We start from the raw sequence: 7,974 nt of genomic DNA, 5'->3' as shown, positions 1-7,974 counted from the left end.
GGGGTGAGACTGGAAAAACACACAGCGGAGGAAGTGGAGAAAGGGCCCTGTCCTCTCACGGCTGATTTTGCAAATGCAAGTTTCTCCTGTAATGTAGGAAACTAAAAAGAGAGCAAATGTGGCAATTAGGAAAATCTGCCAGAAAACAAATGCCTTGAATGACTCCACTTGAAAGAAACTACTTGAGGATAAGGAAAATAGTTTTATTCAATATGCTAATTTTTTATTTACACAGAAGAATTGAGCAAGATGGACTTTACCAAGGCACATTGTTGGACTTAAGACTTCTCTTCCCACTAATGCCAAAGCCAGGAGAGACACCAGCGACTGAATTTCAGCTGGAGAAACGGCCACAGGTGAGGCTTTCTTCTGGGGAGTAATTCTCTTGTTTTTCTCCTTCGAGATCTTTTTCTCACTTTTTGGTAAATTCTGACTGGGGAGAAGTTGTGTTTTCTACCCATTATGAGGTCAATGCTGGACAGAGTAGGACCTCAGGAAATGCTTATTGATCGACTCTAATCTGCTTTATTGAGTGACAAATTGGCCACAAACCGGTAAAACTTTGGGAACTTCTTATTTTCTTTAGAGATCTGGGCTGAGAATTAAGGGTTTATGCTTCATCCTAAAACCCATTTCGATCTTTCCTACAGTAATGATCCTAATAAAAACAAATGGAAATTGGGAACTAGGCTGTCTTTGAAATTCAGAATCCCAAAACATGTGTCTACCTTGGTTGTGATTCTCCGGCCCTCTGTGTCTTTCACTTCAGCACAATGAAGCTTTTCACTGCCATTGTTTTCTGCTCCTTGGTCGTGGGAGTCAGCAGTGAAGGCTGGTTTTCATTCTTCAAGGAGGCTGTCCAAGGTAAGAGCCCTGAAGGATGGAGGGCGCATCCAGCTGTCCCCAGGATTCACTCTGAGCAGAGGCCACATAGCCACTGGAAGTGGGTGCTCCTCAGAGAAGCCGCAAACGGGTCAGAGCAGGAGTGTTTCTCCTTCCAGGCTGGTCTGCCTCAGCACCCTCCATGGAGTCTCCAGACCAGAGTTTCAGCGGTGCTTCGGGCCCAGCCTGTCCTTGCCGGGAGTGTGCAGAGGGGTCAGCACTCCCTGGGGGTGAGCTCCTTGTGGGAATTCACAAGTGGCAAATTCCTCAGTCTTGGAGTCTCACTGTGAACTCAGTGTGTTCCCAGAGAGGGAACCTTCAGTGTCAGTTTTTGCAAGACTTTAAACTTCACGTGTCGTTATTAATCTTGCTTTACCTTCCTTGTTCCTTCTGTAATGCTCTTCCTTTCTTTACATAGATGGGAATTTCTGACCTATATGATTTCCCTTCTCTCTAAAGAACTACTTTCAGCATTTCTTGCAAGGCAGGCCTACTACCAATAAATTCCTTCGATTTTTGTTTGAGAAGGTCTTTATTTCTCTTTCACCTTTGAAGGATGATATCACAGGGTGCAGAATTTGGGGTTGGCAGTTTTTTTCTCTCAACATGTTAAATATTTCCCTCCACTCTCTTCTTGTTTGCATGGGTTCTGAGGAGGAGTCAGATGTGATTCTCATCTTTGTTCCTCTGTAGCTAAGGTATTTTTTCCCTCTGGCTTCTTTCAGCATTTTTCCTTTATCTTTGATTTTCTGTACATGCCTAGGTGTGTTTTAGTTGTTCTTGTTGTTGGGTTTATCCAGCTTGCTGTTCTCTGAGTTTCTTGGATCTCTGCTTGGTGTCTGACATTAATGTGGAGAAATTCTCACTCATTATTGTTTCAGATATTTCATCTGTTCCTTCCTCTGTCTTCTCCTTCTGGTATTCCAAACACATATGTCACCCCTTTTCTAGTTGTCCCTCAGTACTTGGATGTTCTGTTTTGTTTTTTTTTTCAGTCTGTTCTCTACTTTTTGATTTTTGAGGATTCTATTGAATCCTCTTGCTCGAAGATTCTTTTCTCAACCATATCCATTCTACTGCTAACCCCATCAAAGGCATTGTCTCCTTCTGTTCCAGTGTTTTTCATGTCTAGCATTGATTTGTTCTCTCTTAGCATTTCCATCTCTCTGCTTACGTCACCATCTGTTCTTGCGCACTGTCTGCTTTATCCATAGAGCCCTGAGCATATTCAGCATGGTTGGTTTAAGTTCCCAGTCTGATAATTCCAATATCCCTGCCACGTTTGGGTCTGATGTTTGCTCTGTCTCTTCAAACTGTGTTTTGCCTTTTGGTATGCCTTGTGATTTTTTCTTGATAGCTGGATGTGGTGTATTGGGTAAAAGGAGCTCTTGTAACTGGGCCTTTAGTGACTTGCTGGTGAGATGTGGGGGGAGGGAGGGGTTCTATTGTCCTAGGGTTGGGTCGCAGTCTTTCAGTGAGCCCACGCTTCTGGACTGGGAACTAGTTAAGTGTTTCTCAGTTTTTTCCTCCCCCTCAAGTGGGGCAGGATGGCTGGAGTGGGCTGGAGTTGGGTATTTCCCTTGCCCAGGGCAGTTAGACTCTGATAATACAGTTTCCCCTGAGGGCGGCCCTTGGGAAGAAGAACAGAGGACTCTGACTTGCTTCAAATGGCTCCTTTTCCCTCCTCCTGCTGGAAGCCTGAGGGGATTTTTTGTGAGAACCTGGCAGCACTCCTGAAGGTAAATCTCGCAATAATGTGGGGCCCCCTGTGACTGGGGCCCCTAGAGTTTTTAACTCTCAGAGTTGTGCCCACTGAACCTCCAGAAATTCATCAATTCCAGTTCAGGCTCTCCTCCCTCAGCACTGGTTCCCGCACTGGTGGGGCCTCCTGAGTCTCTGCTCCAGTAGGACTGGCATCCCTGTGTCTGCCCGTCTGACTCTCCTGTCTCGGGGGCAGTGGTCTGCCCTGTGTCCTCCCCTCTCTTACAGAGTCAAGAAGAATTGGTGCATTTTCAACCTGTTCAGCTATTTGCTTGTTGCTGAATTGGAGTATTGACTTCCAAACTCCTTACATGCAGAACTGGAACTGATGTATTAATGTTGCAATTGAAAGTTTTGTAATTTTTTTGTTGAAATTTGACAAATTCAATATTTCTATATTTTGAATTTCCTGTGCTATTCTTTTTTTTGTAAAAGATTGACACCTGTGCTAACATCTATGGCCAATCTTTTTTCTTTTCTTTTCTTTTCTTTTTCTTTTCTCTCCAAAGCCCCCAGCACATAGTTGTATATTCTGGTTGTGAGTGCCTCTGGTTGTGCTCTGTGGGACACCTCCTCAACAAGACCTGATGAGCGGTGCCCTGTCCGTGCCCAGCATCTGAACCGGCAAAACCCTGGGCGGATGAAGCGAGCGCACGAACATAACTACTCCGCCACAGGGTCTGCCCCATGCGCTACTCTTTTTAAATGAATTTCTCTGAATACAGTTCTTAAAAAGAATTTTGGTGCTAGCTGCTAAGTTTTCTGCACATAGTAAAAAATATCTCCTCCCTTAGGTCAGCGAATTTCAGAATTTGTGCTGTGGTGCACCTGCATTTGAATGTGCTGGGAGTTTTTGTATGAAACGAAATCCTGAGCCTCTTCTAGCCTCTGAGTCAGAATCTTGGAGATGGGGTGGGGCTAGGAATCAGCGTTTTGAACAAGGCTTGAGGTTATTTTAAACACAATACCAATGAGAATGACTATCTCAGGTGTTGCTACAACCCAGTGATAGAATCTATCAAGTACTTGGAGAAAACTCTTACCTATCAAACTGGAGAACATGGAATGAACGTCAAGGCAGCATCAGAGAAAGAACTGTTGTTAGGCTCAGCCCCAGATCAGCTATTCACGGACTCAGAGACAAAAGAATTAATACATGAAGTTAGTGAGACATATGCCACAGAACAAAGCACATCAATAATAATTAAGGTGGGGCCAGCCCCGTGGCGCAGTGGTCAAGTTCACGCGCTCTGCTTCAGCAGCCTGGGAATTGCAGGTTGGGATCCTGGGCGCGGACCTACGCACTGCTCGTCCAGCCACGCTGTGGTGGCGTCCTACGTGCAAAATAGAGGAAGACTGGCACAGATCTTAGCTCAGGGCTAATCTTCAAGCAAAAAAAGGAAGATGGTAACAGATGTTAGCTCAAGGCCAATCTTCCTCACACACACACATACACACACACACAAACCAAAGAATAATTAAGGGGCTGGCCCCGTGACATAGTGGTTAAGTCTTGCATGCCCTGCTTCGGACCACCGAAGCTGGCTTGGATCCCGGGCACAGACTTACACTGTTTGTGAAGTCATTTTGTGGTGGCAACCCACATATAAAATATAGAAAGATTGGCACAGATATTAGCTCAGTGCTAATCTTCCTCAAGCAAAAAAAGAGGAAGATTGGCAACAGATGTTAGCTCAGAGTGAATGTTTCTCACAAAAAAATAAAAGAAAAAGAATAATTAAAACTATCCATCTTGGTTTTTCTTTTCTCCAAGTGAGTAGGTTTAAAGAAATCCTTGACATGTGAGCCACGGCACGTCTCAATAAATATTTACTGAGCAACACAGGCACGACAGACACTTCCTCCAGCTCTTCCTCACTTAGATCTGTTTTGAGCATCTATTTTTCCACTAATGGTCTTTTAAACTCTTTTCATTGAGCTATAACAGTAAACTGAGATACAGTAAACTGCACAGCTTGATGAACTTCTGCATAGGTAAACACCCACGCTACCACCATCAGACCAAGATGTGTCATATTTCCAGCACCCCAGAAGGACAGCTCGTGTCCCCTCCCAGTTAATGTCCCCACCAAAGGTAACCCCTATTCTGGCCTCTATGATTATAGATTAGTTTTTCCTGCTTATTATCTTTAACAAAAATTTTATTGAAGTATAATTGACATATAACATTATATTAGTTTCATGTACAGCGTAATGATTCAATATTTGTATGTGTTGCGAAATGATCACCACAATAAGTCTAGTTAATATCCATCACCACACATAGTTACAAAAATTTTTTTTCTTGTAATGAAGACTTTTAAGACTTACTCTCTTAGCAACTTTCAAATATGCAATACAGTGTTATTAACTGTAGTCACCATGCTGTACATTGCATTCTTAGGACTTAACTATTTTATAACTGAAAGTTTGTGCTTTTGACCCCCTTCACCCATTTCTCCCGCCCACTACTTCCTGCCTCTGGCAACCGCCAATCTGTTCTCTGTATCTATGAGCTGGGATATTTTTTGAGGTTCTCCATATAAGTGAGATTATACAGTATTTGCCTTTCTCTGTCTGACTTATTTCACTTAGCACAATGTCCTCAAGGTCCATCCACGTTGTCATGAATGGCAAGATTTCATTGTGTTTATTTTATCTTTTTAAGATTGGCACCTGAGCTAACATCTGTTGCCAATCTTTTTTTTTCCTTCTTCTCCCCAAAGGCCCCCAGTACATAGTTGTATATTCTAGTTGTGAGTGCCTCTGGTTGTGCTATGTGGGACGCCACCTCGATATGGCTTGATAAGTGGTGCCATGTCCGTGCCTAAGATCCGAACTGGTGAAACCCTGGGCCACCGAAGCGGAGCGTGCGAACCTAATCACTCGGCCACGGGACAGGCCCCAAGATTTCATTCTTTTTTATGAATGAATATAGTCCATTGTGTATATGTATGTGTGTGTGTGTATATATATATATATATATATGTACACCTCATCTTCTTTATCCATTCATCCACTGATGGATGTTTAGTTTGTCTATATCTTGGCTATTGTAAATAATGCTGCAATGAACATAGGGTGCATAGGTCTATTCAAGTTAGTGTTTTTGTTTTCTTTGGATAAATACCCAGAAGCAGAATTGCTGGATCGTAAGGTAGTTCTATTTTTAATTTTTTGAGGCACCTCCATACTGTTTTCCATAGTGGCTGCACCAATTTACATTGATCTTCACATAAGAGAAATTAGGTGGAATGTGCTCTTTTGATCTGGCATTCTTCCATTCAACATTGTGTCTATAAGATTCATCCATGTTGTTGCTTATATGTATCAACAGTTTGCTCTTTTTCATTGGTGTGCAGTATTCCATTGTAGAAATGTACCATGATTTACTTGCTCACTCTATGTTGTCGGATAATTGGATCTTTTCAGTTGTGGGCTGTTGTGGATGAAACTGCAGTGACATTGTGCACGTTGGTGTGCATGCTCTCTGGTGGACACACACTCACTCATGCTGGGGGCAGATACCCAGGAGAGGGGTTGTGGGCTAACAAGGGAGATGGAGGTTTAGCTCCAGTAGATGCTGCCAAGTAGCTTTCCAAAACGGCACCAATTTACAATTCCATCCACAAAATATAAGAGTTTCAGGTGTACCACATCCTCACCACAACTGATACCATCAGTTTTTAAAATTTTTGTCGTTCTGATGGTGTATAGTGGCATCTCATTGTCCCCACTACCGTTCACTAACAGGAAAAGGAAACTAACTTACATCAGGCCCTCTGACATGCTAGGGATTGTTGGGCAGTTCCCTTATTATGTTTTATTTTATTTATTTATTTTTTCAAAGATTGGCACTTGAGCTAACATCTATTGCCAATCTTCTTTCTTCTTCTTCTTCTCCCCAAAGCCCCCTGGTACACAGTTGTATATTTTACTTGTGGGCCCTTCTACTGTGGCATGTGGGACGCCGCCTCAGCATGGCTTGATGAGCGGTGCCATGTCCGCACCCAGGATCTGAGCTGGCGAAACCCTGGGCTCCCAAAGTGGAGGGTGCCAACTTAACCACTTGCCAGGGGGCCGGCCCTCGCTCATTTTCTATTTCATCTACTCATTTCATCTACTGTGCTCATTTCATCTACTGTGGAGGTAGGTATGATGCTCCCGAGTGAAGGGTGAGGAAACCGGAGCTCAGTGAGCAGGCAGAGACCTGAACAGGATGCTCACGCCTTACAGCGCAGTCTGCCTACACAGGGCCTGTGGAGCTCCCTCAGGCAACTCCGCCTCATCCCTTACTGCCGGTTTCAGCATTTGTTCTGTGCCTTTGATGCCTGTCATGTCGAATTTATTCAAGCCCGAGTTGCCCTCCCTCAGTGGAAAGGATGTATTTGTCTTATGCACCATCGTAGTGGAAAAATGTGGAACCCCTTCTCCTCTCACTGCTTTGTCAGGAGTCAAAATCTGAAAGGAGTGGACAGTTTCCATTCCTTCACTCCTCCGGTATCTCACCAGCTTCATTTTGGTTATTTTGTCTCTTTCCAGGGCTTGGGACTTGGTGGGAGCCTACTGGGACATGAGACAAGCCAATTACCAACATTCAAGCAGATACTTCTATGCCCGGGGGAACTATGATGCTGCACAAAGGGGCCCTGGGGGTGTCTGAGCCGCTCAAGTGATCAGGTGACTGGGGTGCTGGGGTGGCCAGGGAGAGCGGAGCAGAGTTGTCTGTCTCCAGAGTCAGGAGGGCTGTGGTCCCCGCTCTTATTGCCCCTGCTCCTGAGGTCTGGGTGGCCAGCAGAGCCAGAGCAGGGCTGGTGTGGATGTGCCTCCCCCACCCCCAAAGAGAAAGGGAGGGATCTCTGCAGAGCTCTGTTGCGGAACATGGAAAGAACCAGTTGACCTGGACCTTTGCCCAAGGAGGTGCATGTTTTAGCCCCTCCTTCTTGAGCATGGGCTCTTCCAGCCTCCTCTGAAAGCCATTCCTTGGTGGAAAGAGAGAAGGGAATTGGGAGGTGGAGCTGTCTAGAATGACCCAGGAGACAATATCCTCTCTCGCTTCCTTCCAGCAACGCCAGGGAATATCTTCAAGGACTCTTACACAAGCTTTCCTTTGGAAGCAGCAGCTATGACTTGGAGGACTTGACTTCCGACCAGAGAGCTGGGGAATGGGGCTGGAGTGGCAACGACCCCGAGCATTTCAGACCTGCTGGCCTGCCTAAGGAATACTGAGCTGCCTGCTCCCTCTGCTCTCAGGGGATGAGGCTGTGAGCCACACAACTCTCCCCACAAACAGGGCACAGTGTCACTGAGCTTTGTGTCCCCAGGAACTCA

The 7,974-nt window shown here is 45.0% G+C and overlaps 1 long non-coding RNA gene across 1 annotated transcript; it reads left to right on the top strand.

The window, feature by feature from the left end:
- The first annotated feature begins 289 nt into the window (after positions 1 to 289).
- On the top strand, positions 290 to 7,968 carry LOC124232776 (uncharacterized). Its single transcript, XR_006886914.1, has 4 exons — positions 290 to 356; positions 770 to 864; positions 7,186 to 7,323; positions 7,710 to 7,968. It is a non-coding gene; the product is annotated as an uncharacterized LOC124232776 (long non-coding RNA).
- The last annotated feature ends 6 nt before the right edge of the window (positions 7,969 to 7,974 follow it).

This window comes from Equus quagga, unplaced genomic scaffold (genome assembly GCF_021613505.1).
Source record: "Equus quagga isolate Etosha38 unplaced genomic scaffold, UCLA_HA_Equagga_1.0 114794_RagTag, whole genome shotgun sequence".
NCBI lineage: Eukaryota > Metazoa > Chordata > Mammalia > Perissodactyla > Equidae > Equus > Equus quagga.
The sequence above is the reverse complement of the archived record's forward strand: the minus strand, read 5'-3'. Positions and strand labels throughout refer to the sequence as shown.